General features: G+C 43.5%; 1 long non-coding RNA gene across 1 annotated transcript in view; it reads left to right on the top strand.

The window, feature by feature from the left end:
- Positions 1-13,117: 13,117 nt before the first annotated feature.
- LOC103231855 (uncharacterized) overlaps positions 13,118-22,010 on the top strand; it is a 108,271-nt gene continuing 99,378 nt past the window's right edge. Inside the window, exons 1-2 of the long non-coding RNA XR_012092036.1 lie at positions 13,118-13,389; positions 15,291-15,388. This is a non-coding gene — a long non-coding RNA (uncharacterized lncRNA). The remainder of the gene's footprint in view (positions 13,390-15,290; positions 15,389-22,010) is intronic.

Genomic DNA, 22,010 nt, shown 5'->3' on the forward strand with positions numbered 1-22,010 from the left:
TTCCCTTGCTGTCTGGCTTTTAACTGGGTTTGGCCATTCTCGGGAAGAGATCTGAAAGTAGGAGGAGAGAGATGAGAATATTTATTTGTCCTGAATTCCACCCTGCCAAGTTGCAGATTGGCAGGGATTGAGTTCTGAAGGAGTCCTGGCTCCTGTCTTAGTGGCTCTTTCCAACAGCTATGGATGTCACTGGGTTCCTACGATTTCCCCCTCTTACTTTCCCCTTCAAACCTAAGGATAACAGCAGCTTCCCACTTACAGGTTCCAAGGTGCTTCACCATCCATTGCTGGTTCTCATTTCCCTGCCTTCATCTTTGCAAATATTCCCTTTGTTGAGTTGTCTGCAAAATTCCATTTGGGTGTGCCTTCTGCTTCCTGTTGCCAGAACCCCAACTGATAGTCAATGAAATATATATATGTATATATTCTGAGATGGAGTTTCACTCCTGTTGCCCAGACTGGAGTGTAATGGTGCCATCTCGGCTCACCACAACCACCGCCTTCCGGGTTCAAGCGATTCTCCTGCCTCAGCCTCCTGAGTAGCTGAGATTATAGGCATAAACCACCACGCCTGGCTAATTTTGTATTTTTAGTAGAGATGCAGTTTCTCCATGTTGGTCAGGCTGGTCTCGAACTCCTGACCTCAGGTGATCTGCCCACCTCGACCTCCCAAAATGCTGGGATTAGAGACATGAGCCACCGCATCCAGCCATCAGTGAAATATTAATAGATATTTACTAGAATGGGCAAAAGTTCTAAACATTTTTGAATGGTGTTTCTATCTATTATGTAAGCATGCATTCTGTGCTATAAGTCACCATTTTGTGTAAGACTTGTGATTCAGGAAGAAAATGCTTTGTTACTACCTCTTAGTGGCTTATAATCTGCCAAGATGACAAGACTGGACACACAAAATACTATAACACCATAAAGGAATTGCTGTAGTGAAGGTAAATGCAATAAGAGAGTGAAAGAATTACCCAAGTTCACTTGGGGTTTTCAGGAATATTCTCCATTGGCAGCATGAAGAAGGAACCACTGCTAGATGGATTATTCATTTATTATCCCTTGACTTTGTAAAGACAGAGCTCTCCTTTCCACCAGCAGACATCTAAGCAAAGACCCACCTTGCTTATTAGTGTTTGTTATATTTTTATATATAAAGAATCAAGCCTGTCTTGGGTCAGGTTCCCCAGAGCAGAGGCTGAGATGAGGATTTAGATAGAAGCTATTTATGAAAAAAGCACCCTCTGGAGAAACCAGTAAGGGAGTGGGGCAAGCAAGACAAAGAAGGGAAAGAAGCCAAGGATGTGAGCTCAGGTGATGTCCCAGCCTTAGGCTGATCCCACACTTAGTTTGGAAGTACAAATTACACCTCAGAGTTTGTTTCCCTTGTGGCAAGGGAGAAGAAGCTTTCACACTTCTTTACCTGTTAGTTATTGCTTATGCACTGCCCAGGATCAGAATTGGGGGTAGCGGGGGGAGACATCGGGAGGAACATAAACCTGCCAACTCTCAGCAGGTCCAGTGAAGTGGGTCCAGTAGCCCAAGGGTAGTTCTCTGAAGAAAGCTGCAGGTGTGAGCAGTTAGGAGACAAGCATGCAGAAGTTGGGGGATGGGTGCACACAACCTATAAAGGAGAGTAGCGGAGGCGGAGGCGGTCTGGCCAGAGCACCAGCAGCAGCTGCTACAGAGCCCTTTCAGAAGCACATCTGCAATTGGTTAACACACGGTTAAACCAAATTCCAGGGAAAAACAAGCAAAATTTTCTTCCTATGCATATTTTTAGCTTCTGGAGGCTTTGGAAGTGATTGTGAATGACACCTTGCTTCTAAGGTGACAAGCGGTATCCTAGGATGCTGGATTTTCAGTGCTGAAAGTTAGCTGATCCTGAGTAATCCAGAAAGGTGGGTCACCACCCTTTCTGTATCTGAAGAGTCACTCCTTGAAGAATTATCAGGTTTTCTCGTGAAAGATGCAAGATAAGTAGAGTCAGTTGTGAGCACAGAAAGGTCACACATTTTCCCCGATGTGGTACTTGGTAGTTTCCACAGCTGTGTTGAGAGCACAAGTCCTTAACAGGGAAGAAATGGAGTCTCAACAAGGGATGCAGGGCCTGCAGAAAAGGATGGGAGGGCTTCAGCTTTGGATTTTCTTTTAAGTACAGTGATGGCCTTTATAACCCAGGGCAGCAGGAGTACACTTTTTTTTTTTTTTTTCCCTCGAACTTTTGTTTTAAGCTCCAGGGTACATGCGCGGGATGTGCAGGTTTGTTACACAGATAAACGTGTGCTATGGTGCTTTGCTGCATAGATTAACCCGTCACCTGCGTATTAAGCCCAGCATCTGCTAGCTATTCTTCCTGATGCTCTCCGTACCCCTGTGCCCCCACTTCCGACAGGCCCCAGTGTGTGTCGTTCCCCCCATGTGTCCATGTGTTCTCATTGTTCAGTTCCCACTTATAGATGAAAACATGCAGCGTTTGGTTTTCTGTTCCTGCATTAGTTTGCTGAGGATAATGGCTTCCAGCTCCATCCATGTCCCTGCAAAGGACAGATCTCATTCCTTTGTATGGCTGCATAGTATTCTATGGTCTATATGTATCATGTTTTCTTTATCTAGTCTATCACTGATGGACATTTGTGTTGATTCCATGTCTTTGCTATTGTGAATAGTGCTGCAATGAACATATGCATGCATATATCTTTATAATAGAATGATTTATATTCCTTTGAGTATATACCCAGTAATGGGATTGCTGGGTCAAATGGTATTTCTGTCTCTAGGTCTTTCAGAAATCACCACACTGTCTTCCACAATGGCTGAACTAATTTACACTCCCATCAACAGTGTAAAAGCATCAGAAGCACACTTTTAAAGATTTGCTTCTGAGGAAGACCTCAGGATTCCAAGGGATGGGAGACAGTGCAAAGATTCTCCAGAGAGACTTGCAGTAGTGGGACTGGCTTGGGGTGGGGGACTGGCTTGGGGTGGGGGACTGGCTTGGGGTGGGAGACTATCCATGGACCCTTCCCGGAGATTCTTTCTCCTAGATGAAATTCTCAGAATAGTGCATATTTGCTTCTTATTCTTTAGTGCAGAGCACAGGGGAAGATGTCTGACATTCGTTTGAATATTTTTAAAGTGTCATTGTGAATTCTATTGATGTGGTAATAAATTTCCATTTAGCAATATTCTTGTTTAGCCTTATTTCAAATTTAATGTGAATGATGATGAGTAATAACATTTCAAATTATATTAATTTTCTATATGAGAAAATATGCCATTTTCATGACTTTTTGTTTTTGAAAAAGGGAATCAAAAGGTGATTCATGACTGCAGCTTATAACTTATGTATGGGTTGAAAATTTTTCTAAAGAATGTTGTCACGATGATTTCACCCTGGGTAAGCTGAAAATGTTTCAGAGTGAGGATTTTGAGTTATTGAATTAGAGATAAGTTTGTATGCAGGTGTCAATTGTAATTGTAAGAATCTTTTGTATTTCATGATTCACTGAGCTAGAATCAAGGTTCTTAATCCTAACTACACATAAGAAATATTTGGGGAGCTTTAGAATAATTCCAATGTCTGAACTTTACTCAAGAACAATAAAATCTGACTTTCCGGGGATGGAGTCTCAGCAGGATAGGTTTCACAGGCAGGCAACCCGTGCAGTTGTACCAGGCAGCACTTAGAAGAGCACTATTTTGGGTTTAAAGCTCTGCCGTCTTAAATTCTTAGTAATTTTTGAACAAGCAGCCCCCTATTTTTAGTTTTCCCTGGACCCACAAATTATGTAGCAAGCCATGGGTCTGGACATTAGCACATTTTTAAAGCTTCCCAGATGATTTCAATCTAAGAAGCACTGAATTAAGTGCATTAATAAAGAAGCCTTGGATAAGCGTGCCAGTAAACAGCAGGCACCCTCTGCTGATGAGTGAACCTGGAGCCTGTAAAATGACTAGCTCAGCAGCTCTGGGCAGGGTAGCCCAGAGCTGCTGGGCTCCGCCTTCCCAGAAGATCTTCTGACCCCGCCCACTTGCCCTGTCTCAATGGAGACAAGCAGGGTGAGCCTTGCTGAGGGAAGTGTCTGCCACCACATGTGCAACATCCAGCCCTAGGACCCTGGGTTAGAGAAACAGAGATGGACACTGCCTCTTTCCTGGTCCACTGTTCTTCAAATAAACAGGCTGAGGGGTTGGTTTACTTTGTGTGCCCCGCATAGGTGAGAAAGGGGAAGCCACTTTTAGGTTTTCCTTTCAGCTGGGTGTCCAGTGAGGACTTGAAACTGTGAGATGCCAAGGCAATGAGTCATTCGTCTGGAACCAAAGTGAGCCATCTACTAGTAGAAGTCTCTGACCCCTAGAAACTAAAAGGAGTGAATGAGACTTCCAGGACAGAGGCTAGAGAGAATAGTAGATAGAAAACTCAGTCCAAGATGACTTTTCTTACTGTTCTGTCTCTCTGGAGATGGCCTTGGCTGAATCTGGATTTCTCTGAGTCAAAGACTCCCATCCTCATCTCTGTTGTTGGAACACTTGAGTTATGACACAGAAACAAGGGGAAGAGCTCAAATTATGCAAAAGGAAGGTCTTGAGTAGACAAATCCTATGATTCTGAAATTGTCAGGTGGATCTGTTAACATATTTGCAAATAAAAATTGAGATGATGACAAAAAGCACACAAGATGTTCATCATGAATCTTTTTGGTTACATTGTACACTATCATTAGTAACAATTCTTTGCTTCAATAAAATAAAATTAGTCAAAATATGAATTGGCTTTCCTATCAAGATTGTTATTTCTTTGTTTTTTTTGTAGAGATGAAGTCTTGCCATGTTTCCTAGGCTGGTCTCAAACTCCTGGCCTCAAGCCATGCTCCCACCTCGGCCTCCCAATGTGCTGGGATTACAGGCATGAGTCACCATGCCTGGCCTTCCTATCAATAAATAGGCAAATACTTAGAACATTCTTCAGTCCAATTCATGTAATATGTGAAATTATAATGTGTGCATAAATCACTCAACAAATATTTATCAACCACCTACAACATTCCAGACGCTATCCTAGGTGCTGGGGCCATAGCCTAAGCAAAATAGCCAAAAATCCCTGCTCTCAGGAAATGCATATTCTAGTGGGGAGAGGTGGATAATAAAAATGAAAAAGATACAAAGAATATTTCATAGGAATAGATGCTTCAGAGAAATATAAAGCAGTAAATGGAGCTGTTGGAGCTTTGAGGTTGGTGGGGGTTGGGGGTTGCAGTTCAGGCAATACCTAAATAATAACTCTGGTCTTGGATTCTGGGGAAGTTTTGTTCTCATTTTTGGCTGGGATTGGCTACCACTACATCAGGGGGCCAGAGAAAGTTTGGTGCCCTGTGACTCAACTGCTAGGGAGCATCTCCAGAGATGGAGTCAGATGCCGTATTTATTCCATGAAGTAGGTTTAGTGGTTGATAGACTTCATGTGCATTACAAAGAAGAGCGATACTTTACTGAGGATATAACAAAAATACCATGACTAGACCACTAACATTTTGAATTGTTGACTTTTCTTCACGGGCCCATTTATTATTTACTATTTATTTATTTATTTATTGAGGTGGAGTCTCACTGTATTGCCCAGGCTGGAGCGCAGGGGCACAATCTAGGCTCACTGCAACCTCTGCCTCCTGGGTTCAATCTATTCTCCTGCCTCAGCCTCCCGAGTAGCTGGGATTACAGACGTGCAACACCATGTCCGGCTAATTTTTGTATTTTCAGTAGAGACAGGATTTCACCATGTTGCCCAGGCTGGTCTTGAACTCCTGACCTCAAGTGATCCACCCGCCTCAGCCTCCCAAAGTGCTGGGATTACAGGCGTGAGCCACCGCACCCAGCAACGGGCCCATTAAAAAAAAAAAATTGAATGTAAACTTTATTTTCATTATATTGTAACACTATGATTCAATTTGTCAGCTATAGCTGGAATACTTCTGCACATATTCATGAGAGAATAAATCCAGTGAAGCTCCTGTTTCAAACATTTTCAAAAGTTTTTAGAGTCTAGATATCAAGATCTAACAATAGACATATGGAGAAGTACTCCAGCTCTCCTTTCTTAAGAGAATTGACACTTTCCTATTCATTTCTCCTGGCACTTCTGACTGAAGAACCACTCCATTCATCTTCGAGTGATGCAGTCTTCTCTCAAAAGTATTTGCTTCTTTTTTATGGCTAATAAACACAGGGGGCGGATTTCTGATGTTGGTGGGTTTACGTTGGGATCTGTCCCAGGCATACATTTGAAAATGAGTTCCCACTAGCAGTGGCAGCTCCAGCATGTCTATTGAGGAAGGGCATAGGGGCTGCCTCTGATTAGAATTTGGAAGTAGAAGCTGGGATGGAGAGACGTGCTGGTTACAACTTGCTCAAAGTTGCATTTGTATACCAAATGCATTATATTTATTCAGCTTGTGTATTTTAGGTGGATGGCTGGAGAGGGAGTGAGAGTTGGTGGAGGTTTTTAGAGAGGATGAAAGCTCCTTCCTGCCCCCACTGCACCACTCCTTCACCCCTTAGGACCATAATTGATTACTAGACTGGGAGAAGTAAAGTGAATAAAGCTCCCAGATGACTTTTTATCCCTATGTCACAGTTCATGTTACAATCAGAGTCAGGTGGGACTTTATGTAGACTTCCATATAAAGCTCTGAGAGTCAATGTGTCCTGGGCTCTCCTTTTCTTCCTCTTCTTCATTTCTCCTCTACCCACATGCTATGGTTTGAATGTTTGTGCCTTTCAAAATTCATGTTGAAACTTAATCTTCAATGCAACAGTATTAAGAGGTGATCAGGCCATCAGGACTCTGCTCCCACGGATGGATTGGCACTTACAGTAAAAGGGCTAGAGGGAACTAGTGAGGTCCTTTCGCCCTTCTACCTTCTGCCATGTGAGGACACAGCAAGAATGCCCTGTATAAGGAAAGGCCCTCACTAGGCACCAAATCTGCCAGCACCTTGATCTTGGACTTCCCAGCCTCCAAAACTGTTAGAAATAAATTTCTGTTTTTACACATTACCCAGTTTCAGGTATTTTGTTATGGTAGGGTGAATGGACTGAGATACTATCATACCCAATCCTGTATCTAATTCATGCTAACCTCTGCTTCTCTGAGTTCATGCTAAACTCTGCTTCTCTGTTAACTTGGCAGATATTTATGGAGGATATTCTATGAGCTCAGCGTTCTTCTAGACCAGGGGGCTCCCCAACCCCTGGGCTGCAGACTGGTACCAGTCCTCGGAGGCTGCGCAGCAGGAGGCGAGCTTTGGGCAAGCCAGCATTACCGCCTGAACTCCGCCTCCTGTCAGATCAGCAGTTGCATTAGATTATCATAGGAGCGTGAACCCTATTGTGAACTGTGCATAGGAGGGATCTAGGTTGTGCGCCCCTTATGATAATCTAACTAATGCCTGGTGATCTGAGGTGGAACAGCTTCATTGCGAAATCATTCCCCCACCACTACTAACCCTGAGCCCGTGGAAAAACTGTCTTCCACAGAACCCGTCCCCGGTGCCAAAAGGGTTGGGGGGCCACTGTACTAGACAATAGAGGAATACAACCATGTACTGATAAGCAGTCAAGTTGAGAAATGGTTTGAGTTCAGGCTGGGAAATCTTCCAGACTCATTTATATTTTAATTTGGGACTATTGAAGACCAAAAGCTTTCAAGACTTAAAGGGAGGAAGCTATTACAAGCCAAGAGCTAGAGGTGAAATTGAATCAATGGAGCATGATTGAGTATTGAGGGGCACAATACGTGCAGAGGACCCCATCCTGCATTTTTTAAAGTCATACCACCTAGGTATCACATAATCTCAAAAAAGAGAAAAATCTCCAAGATTCTTTTAACGTGTTAAGATTTCTGTCCCTTGGCTGAGCATGGTGCCTCACACCTGTAAATCTCAGCACTTTGGGAGGCTGAGGCGGGTGGATCACTTGAGGTCAGGAGTTCGAGACCAGCCTGGCTAACATGGTGAAACCCCCGTCTCTCCTAAAAATACAAAAATTAGCTGGGTGTGGTGGTGGACGCCTGTAATCCCAGCAACTCGTGAGGCTGAGGCAGGGGAATCACTTGAACCTCGGAGGAGAAGGTTGCAGTGAGCCAAGATGGTGCCACTACACTCCAGCCTGGGTGACAGAGCAAGACTCTGTTTCAAAAAAAAAAAAAAAAGATTCTGTTACTCTCTGATTCTAAATTGTAGCAGAGTCATATTTTGGAGGAGCCATGTATTGGATTAGGTGAATTTTCAAGATTCTTTCTAATTCCTGGATGAGTCTACCCTGCTGTTGTCCTTCATGTACAAAAATGTCTCTGCCTATCATTTTATTTTATTTTATTCTGTTTTATTTTATTTTATTTTATTTGAGATTGAGTCTCACCCTGTTGCCCAGGCTGGAGTGCAGTGGCATGATCTTGGCTCACTGCAACCTCCTCCTTCCGGGTTCAAGTGATTCTCCTGCCTTAGCCTTGCGAGTAACTGGGATTACAGGTGCATGCCACCACACCCAGCTAATTTTGTATTTTTAGTAGAGATGGGGTTTCACCATGTTGGTCAGGCTGGTCTCGAACTCCTGACCTCAAGTGATCCACCTGCCTTGGCCTCCCAAAGTGCTGGGATTACAGGCGTGAGCCACCCTGCCCGGCCCTGTCTACCATTCTTAAACACTTTACACTTGAACATTTACTCTGGGCTGGCTACAGAAAATGATGGGCTGGCATCACTAAAAGTTGGTGATGAATTCCTGGTGTATTGGTTTCTAGGGCTACAAAGTCCCACAAACTGGATGGTTGAAGACAACTGATATTTATTGTTTTCCAGTTCTGGAGGCCAGAAGTCCAAAATCGAAGTGTTGGCAGGTCCATGCCCCCTCCAGTTCCTCTAGGAGAGGACCATTTCTTGTCTCTTCCAGCTTCTGGTACTCTCAGCTGTTCCTTGCTTGTAGCAGCATAATTCCAATCTCTGCCTTCATTTTTACATGACCATTTCCCTGTGTGTGTGTGTGCGTGTGTGTGTGTGTGTGTGTCATTTTCTTGTAAGGATACCAGTCATATTGGATTAAGGGCTCACTCTATTCCAGTATGACCTAATCTTAATTTACATCCAAATTATATCTGCAGTGACTCTCTTTCCAAATAAGGTCACATTCACAGGTCACAGGTGTAGAACTTCGACATATTTTTGGGGGGGACATAATTCCAGCCACCATATTTGGTGACTAGGAATACATTTGTTCATGTCTAGGAATAGGGCTTTGATTGATAGCCATGAAGTAAAACAAAGCAAAATGGTCCATAGGGGGAGAAAACCATTATCTTACTAACCGGATGTGCTTATCAGTTGTGCTAACCAGTCATACACATATTCACCCTGTCATACTGTCTTTACTCTGTTTTTTGAGACGATCTCACTCTGTCACCCAGGCTGGAGTGCAGTGGCTCAATCTCTGCTCACTGAAAACTCCTCCTCCTGGGTTTATGTGATTCTCCTGCCTCAGCCTCGCCTGGCTTTTTGTATTTTTTTTTTTGTTGGTATGGGGTTTCGCCATGTTGCCCAGGCTGATCTCGAACTCCTGAGCTCAAGTGATCCACCCACCTTGGCCTCCCAAAGTGCTGGAAGTACGGGCGTGAGCTAGGGCGCTTGGCCACAGTCTTTACTCTGCTCCTTTTTATCTTTTTCTTCCTCCCTCTGTCCTCCCCCACTTTCTTTCTCTCTCTCTTCTTTCCTGCTTTTTCTTTCATTCTCTCTTTCTTCTTTTCTTTCATCATCATCTTCTTTTTTCTTTTTTTAACCATGAGATGATAGGGTTAAATAGTTGATGTTGGAAATTTATGTGGAGATCTGGATCAGAAAAAAGTACTTTCCTGTGAGTAAGGTAGTGAGGTATTCTTCAGTTTATTACATACTCCAAAAACATGAGAGAGCTTATCAAAGGTTTTGTAACTGAAGAATCTATTACAAGCAATCAGGTTTATATTTAGCTTTGAATTATACATATACACACCCACATATACACACACATATTTTTAAGTAACTTAGATCATCAACACTTCAATCTGAGCATTATATGGTAGTACTGTCTGTATCTTCATTGTCTTGCGAGATAACTAGTGATGTATTTCCCTAACACAAGGAGATCAATTAAAGTAATTGACATTCTGCAAATTTGAATCAATGATGCTGCTCAATCCAATCAACCAAAGTAAAGCAAGCTAATTCATGCTTTTCTTAGAGCCAGAAGAAGAAACTGGCAAAAGAGTTGTCTCATTGTGTACCTTTTCCCCTTAAATCAATTCTCAGTTATCACAGGAAAGAAAAGAGAGAAGACTGTGCATTATGTTCAGGCTCACAACTCAAAGAGTCAACGAACAAAAAATTATTAAAATAATTATCAAGAGAAAATTCCTCAAGAGGGAAAAACCACACATTATAAAACCTTTCGCTGGAGTGAGGATCAGAATGGGAGATGCCAATTGGATTAAACTGTTAGAACAAAACTCATGTTTTGTTTTAATCCCACTGTCTTGAATGTAGACTAGTCATGGAGCTCCCTTTCCACAGGTCTACATGGGATGTTCAGATCTGTCCTCATCAATGTCACAGACATTTCAAGAAAACTTTTGAAACTAAATGGAGGGTGACACAGAATTCCTTGGGGATAATGGGAGTGTCCAGCGCACTTTCTTATTTAAAGATCAGTGAAAAAAACTCAATAGCACGGGAACTAAAAGGGAAATGTGAAGCATAATGGTGTTTGGTCAGTGGAGCAAAGGATTCGTAGTGGTGAAAAAAATAGATCAATTATTTTAATTGTACTTTTTACATATCTCGTAGCACAATTCAGGCTTAGAAAGGATTTCAATTGTGATGTTGTTGGCTTAGTTTTGACCTGAACAAAATGGATTTGCTGTTTTTGTTTCTTTCTTCTTTTTATTCAAGTGGCACACCCTTTTGTTTTGAGAAATCTGGTTGTTATCTCTTAGTTAGAACCATGCCTAATGAAGTACTCTTTCCAATTTTGGATGTTTAATCATGCTGGATTCTTACCAAAAACCTCAAAAGAGACTAAACTTGAAGGACAAAGATGATTGCCAAGTGGGCTATGGATTAGGGTCTGATTTTTTGGTGAGAGTTCAATGAACATAATTTAGACTAAGGTAGATTCAGTAAGGCAGAAAGGAAGAAATGAAGCATGCTTCTGGGGAATAAATGGCAAAGCAAACACACAGGAACTCACTCAAGAAGACGCCAATGAGCAACTCAGAACCAGTATTTGATATATAATTTAAGACCCAAAGGTCACTTAATATCAACTCTATTGCTACACACATACACCCAAAGAATCTGGCTAGCAATTGTTTTAGAGTTTGCCTTAGCTGTTTTTATTTCATACAAGTGTTTCTCTGGAGGCACAAAAAATGTTAAGAGTAAAACTGGATTTATCGAAGGCATTTGCTTGGATTAATTAGGTAATAAAAGCATTTTCAAATTGCTAATTTACTAAGCAGTGTCACCGGAATGCTGAATTACTTTACTTTTATTATGATGATCAAGAGAGATAAATGCAGGCCTAGCCACAAAACCAAAGCAAAGAGAAGAGAGGCAGGAGTCATTCTTTGCATAATTACTGGCATTTGTCATCCTTCCCTTGAAAAGGGGATCATCAGTTTTTCTAAGGACTGTTTTCTTTGCTTCAGAGTCTTTTCTTCAGAACTGTTTATCATCCACATTGTCCTCATTTACCCAGCAACACATACTGTACTAACGTACTTTCCATTAGTGAATTTAATGAATTTAATTTTGGTTCAAAATGTTAATTAAAGTGTGCATTTCATTCTTATAAGGATGAAACTTAAAAAACTCTTGGTTCTCAAGTGTTAGGTGAAATCACTAAAAGCAGAGTTGAAAAACAGGGTTAATCAATGTGAAATGTAGTATCATGAGCGTGGGATGGATATTGATAATGAATTATAATTAATTTTCTGTCTCCTTTAAGAAAACAAAGGCTCAAAATTCACGGCTTCCATAACTTTGCCTATATTTAGGAGAAATTTTGGAAGAAAAACGTGTAAGAAGAAACAGAAAGGAAGTTTGCCTCAAAGAGAGAAACACTTAAAGAAAAAGCTACCAGACCAGATATTCCATCATCAGAAAATGAATGAGAATTTTATTATTTCTTGGCTTAAAAAAAAAAAAAAATCTGTCCTTTGCCAGATCTAAAAATGTTGCCAACCTGGCAGAAAAAGAATCCATTTTTTTCTAAACAACCCCATTTAGTAATTTCCATGAAATTGACATTTTAGAACTATGACAAAAAGCCAAATTAAAACTCAGGGGTTCCTAATCCCTAAATTCTGAGTCTGTTTTAGGAACTACCTAAAATACACTTTAAAATTAACCAATTAATAGAATTACGGTGGGTTTAAATAACACATACACACTGGATTCGTTTCTGTAAAACACAGCTGTTCTGTTATTTATATTTTGCTAATTTTTAAATTAGACATTATATTGTACATATATGTAAAGTAACTTTTTAAAAAGAGTGAATCTGTTGTCTTCTGCCATCATTACATTTAAAAAAAAAACCCAACCACCCTACAACCAATTAACTTGGAAATCTCATATTCAAGCTTCTGAATATTACTGCGGTTGTAGCAAGGAAAGCAGCACATCCAGGTAGTTAATGTAACAGAAACAGGGGCACAGGCAGCAACTTGCAGCCCCTGGCAATTCACATGGTAATTTCTTCGCCTCCACTCTCAGGCTCACTCCACCTTGCTTCACTAACCCCCTCTCCCTAAGACACGAGGCACTCTCTAGGCCATGGAAGGTGCCACGCTAGGAGACGCCGGAAGAGCGGGGGCAGAGTGCACGGTGCCCACACCCTTAGCCGCGGGCGGCTGCCGCGGGCCCCAGGAGTGGGGAACCAGTTGGGAGAGCGGGGTTGGGGGCAGACCCCAGGGCCGCACCCCTGGTGCCCCCCATCTCCTTTCTACCGCCACAGACCCAAGAACCCGAAATCTGCGGCACGAAGCGCGGCGCCCGCAGCCCCCGGCTGGGCCCCGGCGGGGATGGGCGGGTAGGGGGCGGAGCGCAGCGCAGCGCGGGGCGGCGGGAAAGGGGCGGAGAGGATAGCTTGGGCTCTGGCGGGCCGCGGGACTGGCAGAACCTGCGGGCTAGGTGGGTGGCTCGCCAGCCGGGACGAAGGGAAATGAGGACCGCCGCTCCGGGGCGCGAGTAGGCGCGTGGAGTCCAGGGGCTCAGCCGCCGCACCTCCTCCTCCTGCAGCTGGAGACTGCAACAGCGGCGGGCGCACCGGCAGCAGCGACGACCCTGCGCGCAGGTGGGCACCCCAGAGCGCTGCGCTCTGCCCGCTCCCCCGGCCACCGCGGGCCGGATGCCCGCTCTTCCAGGCCACTGCGCTTGGGGGCAAGGGCTGGGTAGGTCCAGGGGCAGAAGGAAGGTGCACGGCCCCGTGGTGTGCGCGCTTTGCGCGCACGCTGTGGTAGGTGGGGAAGAGGTGCAGAAAAGCTGCCTCCCTTAGGGTTCACTACCTCGGTTCCACTGTCCCCACCCCACCCCTTCTGAGGAGCTGAGCACCGGTGGGGCTTTGGAGAACTGCGATCTCCTACCCGCCCCGCAGTATCGGTGGTGTGTGCAGGTTGCCCTTCTCTTCACAGTCCACACCCAGCAACCATCAGGACGCCCCCTGCTCCCGGCCCGAAGACTGTAGGGACCATGGGAGGAGAGAGAGGTGGCTGGACCGGTCGGGGCGTGTGCGCGGAAGGCTGGAGTTGCTTGAGTATTGTCTGCCGGGGCCGGCGCTTGCGTCAGGGTGCTCCCTCGCGCTTTCGGGGGGTAGAGAATGGGTTTGCTGAACTTATTCTAAGGGCTGATTCTGCACATGCCCTTGGCGCCTTGTGCACGTTTGGACGAGGGTTTAATGGAGGCACGTGGGAGCAGTATCGATCTCTGGCGGGTCCCCAAAGACCCTCTTGGGATAGTCCAGCGCGTGTTCCGGGTTGAGAGGGAAAGGAGAGTGTTCCGTGTGAATGTCCGTCCTAGGGAGGAGGAGGAGAGTGTCTGAAGGAGACTTGATTTTCTTGTATTTGCTGCAATTCCGTAAACCAAATCATGCTTTCGAGGCGTTAAAGTAAATTACGGGTAAGTGGGGCGGATCTCTGCCGGGGATAAAGAAGCTCCCGGGTTTGCGGGGTAGCGGGCCTGGCTGGCGTGCACGCTCGGTGGCTTTTGGCGCTGTCTCGCCTAGGTAGTGGGGGTGGAGGTGGTGGTGCTTGTGTCTTTGGCTTAAGGTGGTGGAGCGAGGTTTACTTGTCCTAGGTAGACTGTGGGACTCGGAGGAGGTAAAAAAGCTTCGCGGCGCGGTTATTCGCAATTAACTCCAGAATCTCAGTGTGTGTCTGTCGGTCGGTCTCTCTCTCTCTGTCTGTCTCTCTGTTTCTCTCTCTGTCTCTGGCTCTGTCTCTCTGTCTCTGCCTCTGTCTCTCTCTGTCTCTCTCTCTCATACACACACACACACACACACACACACACACGCGCGCACGTCTCATGGCTGCTTGGACTTGCTGATAGTTGTTCATGAATTTTTATTCCTGTTTGTTCATTTCCTGACTTTTTTTTTTTTTTTTTGGAAAAAGGACTTACCTGTATTAAAATCCGTGGGGTTTCAGAAAGACCCTTCCGCAGTCATTCATATTCAAATCAAGGATAGGGCATTTTGATGAAAATACTCCACCAAACTGCTGTTTGGATTGGACAAAACTGTAGTTCAGGTTAGAATTACTGTTATTTTAAATAGACATCTTACAACCTTGTGGTAAAGTAATCTTAGCCTGAATCGCCCCTGATCTTTCTTTGTGTCAATTTACAGAATTCTGAAATACCAGATGAACAAAGCGGTGAAGTTTTCTTCTAATTTTAAACGACAGGTCTTGAAATTACTGTTAAGTTGAGTTCTGCGACTCCATCTCTTTAATGATCGTCCGAGAGTGGTGTATAGTTGATGATCTGAGACTTACATATGTTTCAATTTCTAATCAAATAATTTATCATACCACTGGGGAGAAGGACGCCTTAGGAATTTTCCACACAGAGAAGAAAGAACATTTTTGTCTTTTGGAGCAAATATTTTGCCACTTTTTCCCCAGATGTCCCCGTTAGATGTCTAGAAAAGATGCATTGTTGACGAATAATACATGATTTATTTCTCTTTTATGTCTACAGGTGGCAGTGTAGAAGCCAAACCGGGAGCTTCTAGAAGTGGTTTCTGAAAGAGTCAAATGTACATGAGTAAGCAAGCACAGGAATCTGAAAAACCACAGGTATGTAGGACAATTAATCCACCTATCCAGCTTTATAATTATTGCATTCCAGTAGTACTAACCCATTTGCTCTTATGTTCAATATTTTGACACTTACATAAACTTCTATGAAGTGAAATGTATTTTGAGGTAACCTCCGAGAAGAAACCGGGTCTAATCTATTTCTGACAATGTATTTAAATAAAAATTCTGCATGTCATTATATTACATGACTTTTTACTGTTCTAAAAGAGTTGTTTTTCCATTGTGACCATGTGGCTTTGCATTTAACCAGTTGTTTGATATTTGCTTTTCAAAACACTTTTCCTGCAACTGTATAAAACTGCCAGTTGTTCTGAATAATTTCATTGGAGATAATGTTAACAGAGTCACCTGCATGAACCAATAGCAGTATCAACTTAAAAAATTTTTTTATGAGACAGGGTTTGGCCTTGTCACCCAGGTGGGGGGCAGTGGCAGGATCTCAGCTCACTACGACCTCCATCTCCTGGGCTCAAGTGATCCTCCCACCTCAGCCTCCTGAGTAGCTGGGACTACAGGTGTTCACTAGCACGCCGGGGTTGTTTTTGTATGTTTTGTAGAGACAGGGTTTTGCCATATTGTCCAGGCTGGTTTTTAACTCCTGGGCTCAAGTGATCTGCCTGCCTTGGCCTCCCACTGTATTAGGACTACAGGTGTGAGCCACTGCACCCAGCCAAGTATCAGCTTTTAATAAAATTGCGTCTCACTGTTGAATTGACGTAACACCGATCAGAACACAGATGCATTAGGAGGCTTCTTTTAAACCAAACCCTTCTGTTATTAACCTTCTGATGATTTTTCTCCTACTACCTTGCTGTTTTTACAGGCCCACTAATTTGCCTGCTTGACTAAAATAAGGACGAGTTGGCTGGGCGCGGTGGCTCAAGCCTGTAATCCCAGCACTTTGGGAGGCCGAGGTGGGTGGATCACGAGGTCAGGAGATCGAGACCATCCTGGCTAACACGGTGAAACCCCATCTCTACTAAAAATACAAAAAAATTAGCCGGGCGTAGTGGCAGGCGCCTGTAGTCCCAGCTACTCGGGAGGCTGAGGCAGGAGAATGGCGTGAACCCAGGAGGCGGAGCTTGCAGTGAGCCAAGATAGTGCCACTGCACTCCAGCCTGGGCGACAGAGCAAGACTCCGCCTCAAAAAAAAAAAAAAAAAAAAAGGAAGAGTTGTGTGCTGAGGAGAGACATGTTTGTAATGTTATTCATTGTGACACAGTTCAAAAGAATTTGCCTTTGATTCTCATTAAAATGTCAAGTTTTGCATATTAAGGTCCTTTTTCCACAACTGAGCAACTCTTTATAATGAAGGGCAGAAGATGCCAAAGGGAAGAAAATGTTTACCTTTGTGGGCTTTTATTTTCTTTCGTGGGAATGGTAGGTCGTAGCTATTGGTAGTTTTTTTTTTTTTTTTTTTTTTTTTTTTTTGAGAAGGAGTCTCGCTCTGTCGCCCAGGCTGGAGTGCAGTGGCACGATCTCGGCTCACTGCAACCTTCGCCTCCCGGGTTCAAGCGATTCCCCTGCCTCAGCCTCCTGAGTGGCTGGGACTACAGGCACCCGCCACTACACCTGGCTAATTTTTGTATTTTTAGTAGAGATGGGGTTTCACCGTGTCGGTGAGGCTGGTCTCCAACTCCTGACCTCAGGTGATCCTCCCGCCTCGGTCTCCCAAAGTGCTGGGATTACAGGCGTGAGCCACTACCTGCCACCGCTGTTGGTACTTTCACATGGATGCTCAAGTTATTGTGTTGGCTGTGTTAAGGGTCAGGCATCAAAATGGCTGCTCAAGAGAATGAAGCTTTCTTTTTGTGGGGATGCAAGGGGTGGGATGGGGTGCACAATTATCACAATGCTGGAATGTGGTGTCACCTCGACATTCTACCTTTACAGCTGAGAAGGGATTTGTTTCGCCCCTGCTAATGAAGGTGTTAAATAAACTTGGATGCTGTTATTGAAGCTTAAAAAATAATTGAAACTGGGTGCCGTGGCTCAAGCCTGGAATTCCAGCACTTTGGGAGACCGAGATGGGAGGACTGCTTGAGCTCAGGAGTTCAAGACCAGCCTAGACAACATGGCAACACCCTGTCTCTAAAAAAATTACAAAAAGTAGCCAGGCGTGGTCATGTGCACCTGTAGCTATGTGTACCTTTAGTCCCACCCAGTCGGGAGGCTGAGGTGGGAGCATCCCTTGAAGCTAGGAGGTCAAGGCTGTGGTGAGCCACGATCATGCCACTGCACTCCATCCTGGGTGTGACAGTGAGATCCCTTCTTAAGGAAAAAAAAAAAAAAAAAAAAAAGAAAGACAGAAAAGAAAAAAAGAAATTGAACACTTACCAGTAGAAAGCAAACAGGGAGCTCAGACTCAGAAAGTGTAGATGACACTAAATACTGAAGGGTTCTCACTTTGAAGCCTCCATGGATAAGGAGGGGCTTCAGGAAAGCTCTCCAAAGTTTAGGAACATGTAAGTTTGCACTGCCTGCGGCTTAGATTCATTATCTGACTCAGGAAATTGGGATGTAACTAATTATCCCTCAACATATCTAACAGGAATGGAGTCTCCTCAGTCAAAAAGGAAAACAGCAAGGTTGATATTTTCTTTCTTTTTTGGAATTACAGTATATTTGTTGTAAAGCCATTAGGTGCTTTAGAGATATTTGACTTTTGATGTATAACATACATAATAAAGTGTATAAAAGGTACTGTTCTAAAATGTACTGCTCAACGAGAATCACTTGAACCCAGGAGGTGGAGGTTGCAGTGAGCCGAGATTGTGCCACTGCACTCCCACCTGGGTGACAGAATGAGACCCTGTCTCCAAAAAGAAAAATCAATCAATAAATCAATCAATAAAGTGTACTACTCAGTGAAACTTTGCATGCGTGTACACCATGTGACCATCACCTGAGTCAAGATGTAGATTTCCAGCACTCCGGAAGATTTCATCTTGTCCCTTCTGTTCAGAGTTCATCTTACCTCCAATAAGAAGGTAACCACATTGTGATTTTAAAAAAACTCCATCCACTAGTTTTGTCTTGTAAGTTCCATATAAATAGTATCATATAGTGGAAACTCGTGTGTGTGTCTTTCATTCACACATATAGACAGGTACTAGAATGTCATAGACATAACATAAAGTCTATGAGATTCATCCACAAGGTTGTGCATATCAGTAGTTCTAATCTCTTGCTGAGAATCATTCCATTGTATGCATATACCACAGATTGTTTCTCCATTTTCCTGTTAACTCTTTGGATTGTTTTCAGTTTGGGGCTAATACGAATAAAGCAGCCATGAACACTCTTGCTTAATGTCTTTTGGTGCACGTGCCCAATCATTTCTCTGAACATAAACTTAGGAGTGGAATTGTAAGGTCATAGGGTAGGCATATATTTAGCTTTAGTAGATATTGCCAAACAGTTTCCCAAAGGGATTGTACCAACTTAAATGTCCCCAGTAGTGTATGAGTGTTCCAGTTAGTGACTCTACATTTTAATGAACACTTGGTTTTATCTGTCTTTTAAATTTTAGCTACTTTGCTGGGTGTACAGTGGTATCTTTGTGGGTTTTCTTTTCTTTTTTATTTTTTGAGATGGAGTTTTGCTTTTGTTGCCCAGGCTGGACTGCATTGGTGTGATCTTGGCTCACTGCAATCTCCGCCTCCCGGGTTCAAGTGATTCTCCTGCCTCAGCCTTCCGAGTAGCTGGGATTACAGGCATGTGCCACCATGCCTGGCTGATTTTGTATTTTTAGTAGAGATGGGGTTTCTCCATGTTGGTCAGGCTGGTTTTAAAAAACGTATTTTATTGTAATTGTGGGAAATTATGTATATTTAGAATTTACCATCTTAACCTTTTTTTTTTTTTTTTTTTTTTTTGAGACAGTGCTGGAGTGCAGTGGTGCGATCTCGGCTCACTGCAGCCTCTGCCTCCTGGGTTCAAGCAGTTCTTCTGCCTCAGCCTCCCGAGTAGTTGGAACTACAGGCGGGCACCACCATGCCTGGCTAATTTTTTGTATTTTTACAAATAATTAGGGTCTCACCGTGTTGATCAGGCTGGTGCTGAACTCTGACCTCAGGTGATTCACCTGCCTCAGCCCACCAAAGTGCTGGGATCACAGGTGTGAGCCACTGTGCCCGGCCAACCAGTTTTGAGTGTACAGTTAGTAGCATTAAGTACATTCAACTTGTTGTCTAACCCTTACCACCACTCATCTCCAGGACTTTTCATTTTGCAAAACTGAAACTGTACCCATTAAACAGTAATTACCCAATTCCCACTTCCTTAGCCACTGGCAACCACCATTCTACCTTCTGTGTCCATGGATTTGACTGTATACTTCATGTAAGCTAGATCATGCAGAGTTTGCCTTTTGTGACTGTCTTATTTAAACTTAGATAATGTCCTCAAGGTTTAGCCATGTTGTAGCATGCATTAGAATTTCAGTTTCAAGGATAAATAATATTCTATTGTATGTATATGCCACATTTTGTTAATCCATTCATCTGTCAATAGATACTTGGGTTTTCACCTTTTGGCTATTTGTGAATAATGCTGCTCTGAACCATGAATGTACAGATAACCTCTTCAAGTCCTTGCTTTCAGTTCTTTTGGGCATATACCCAGAAGTGGAATTGCTGGATCATATGGTAATTCTATTTTTATTTTTATTTAAAAAGTTTTTAAAGATAGGGTTGGCTGGGCATGTGGCTCACACCTGTAATCCCAGCACTTTGGGAGGTTGAGGAGGGCGGATCACCTGAGGTCAGGAGTTCCGAGACCAGCCTGACCAACACGGTGCAACCCCATCTCTACTAAAAATAGAACAATTAGTCAGGCGTGGTGGTGGGCACCTGTAATCCCAGCTACTGGAGTGGCTGAGGCAGGAGAATCACTTGAACCCGGGAGGCGGAGATTGCAGTGAGCCGAGATCCTGCCACTGCACTCCAGCCTGGGTGATAGAGCCAGACTCTGTCTCAAATAAATAAATAAATAAATAAATAAATAAATAAATAAAGATAGGGTTCCACTCTGTTTCCCCGGCTGGAGTGTAGTGGTATGATCATAGCTCACTGTAGCCTCAAACTCCTGGCCTCAAGTGATCCTCCTTCCTCAGCCTCCCAAGTAGCTGGGACTACAAGCATGTGACACTATGCCTAGCCAATGAAAATTTTTTTTGTTTCTTGCTGTATTGCCCAGCCTGATCTCAAATGCCTAGCCTCAAGTGATTCTTCTGCCTCAGTCTTCTGAGTAGCTGGGAATAAGGCACAAGCCATTTTACATTCCCATCAGCAGTGTACAAGGGTTTCAGTTTCTCCACATCCTCGCCAGCACTTTTTATTTTCTGTTTCTTGATAGTAGCCATCCTGATGGATGTGAGGTGGTCCTTGTGGTTTTAATTTATATTTCCTGGTGAGTAATGATGTTGAGTACTATTTCATATACTTAATGACATTGGGATATATCCTTTTGTGAAGTGCCTTTTCAAATCTTTTGCCCATTTTTGAGTTGGGTTGTTTTTTGGTTGGTGGTTTTTTTGTTGTAAAAGTTCTTTGATATCCTGCATATGAGTCTTTTGTCAGATATCTATGTTATAAATATTTTCTCCCAGTCTGGTTTGCCTTTTCACTGTCTTAATGGAATCTTTTGATAACTTGGAAGTCTAGTGATCAGTTTTTGCCTTTTAAAATGGCTATTTTTTTGTGTGTGTTCTGTTTATGAAATTTTCGCCTACTTTGGGGTTATTTTTTAAAAACCTTTTTAGTAACTGAAAACGTATGGAGACAATCTGTTTGGAAGATACAGTAAATTAACTATAAGCGTATTTCAAATATGTGCCCTGAGTGTGGGAGTTGGTGATATACACCTTTTCTGCAGCAGGTGGCAGAAAAGGGATTTTGAAGCAAGTGTGTTTATATGGACATAGATGCCGTTACTCAAGTGGCCTCCACTCAGGGCCCCTCTAGATTGGGAGGAACCATAGGGAAGAGCTCAGTGATAACTCTTCTCTAGGAAAGAATGTAGCAAAATATATGGGTATTTATACTTTCTCAATTTGTAATCCATGCTTGCCAGATGATTCTTCCCCTCCCCTCTTCCATCCCCAAGGACAGTCGCTGCTGTTCAGTGCTGCAGCTTTCCTTAGCCCCTCAAGATCCTGCCATTCATTAGCTTTTTCTCTTCATCTTTTTCTTGAAAGGTCTGCATTTTCTGTCACTTGGATGTCTTGAAATGTCCCCCTCCCACTGCCCCATGTTCTTCAGACCCTTCAGACCCCTCAACCCCCACCTCTTTATCTCCTGTTCCCACTACTATCCCTCAGCTCAGGCTGCAGATATGTATTTGTTAATTGCCTGCCAGACATCTCCCTCTGGATGTCCCACAGGTGCCTTTCATATGAAACATGGGTTGTTCCTCTCCAGTCTGCTTTTCTGCTTTCCCACCCTAATTAATATATTTACCATTCCTCTAGGATTCTGAAGTAGAAGTCTTGGCACTGTACCCGATTCTCCTGCACGTCCTTTATCACCCTCACAGCTCATACTTAGTTGGTCATCAAAGCTGCTGAGTCTTTCTCCTTTCTCTGAAACATCTTTCA

Source organism: Chlorocebus sabaeus, chromosome X (assembly GCF_047675955.1).
Source record: "Chlorocebus sabaeus isolate Y175 chromosome X, mChlSab1.0.hap1, whole genome shotgun sequence".
NCBI lineage: Eukaryota > Metazoa > Chordata > Mammalia > Primates > Cercopithecidae > Chlorocebus > Chlorocebus sabaeus.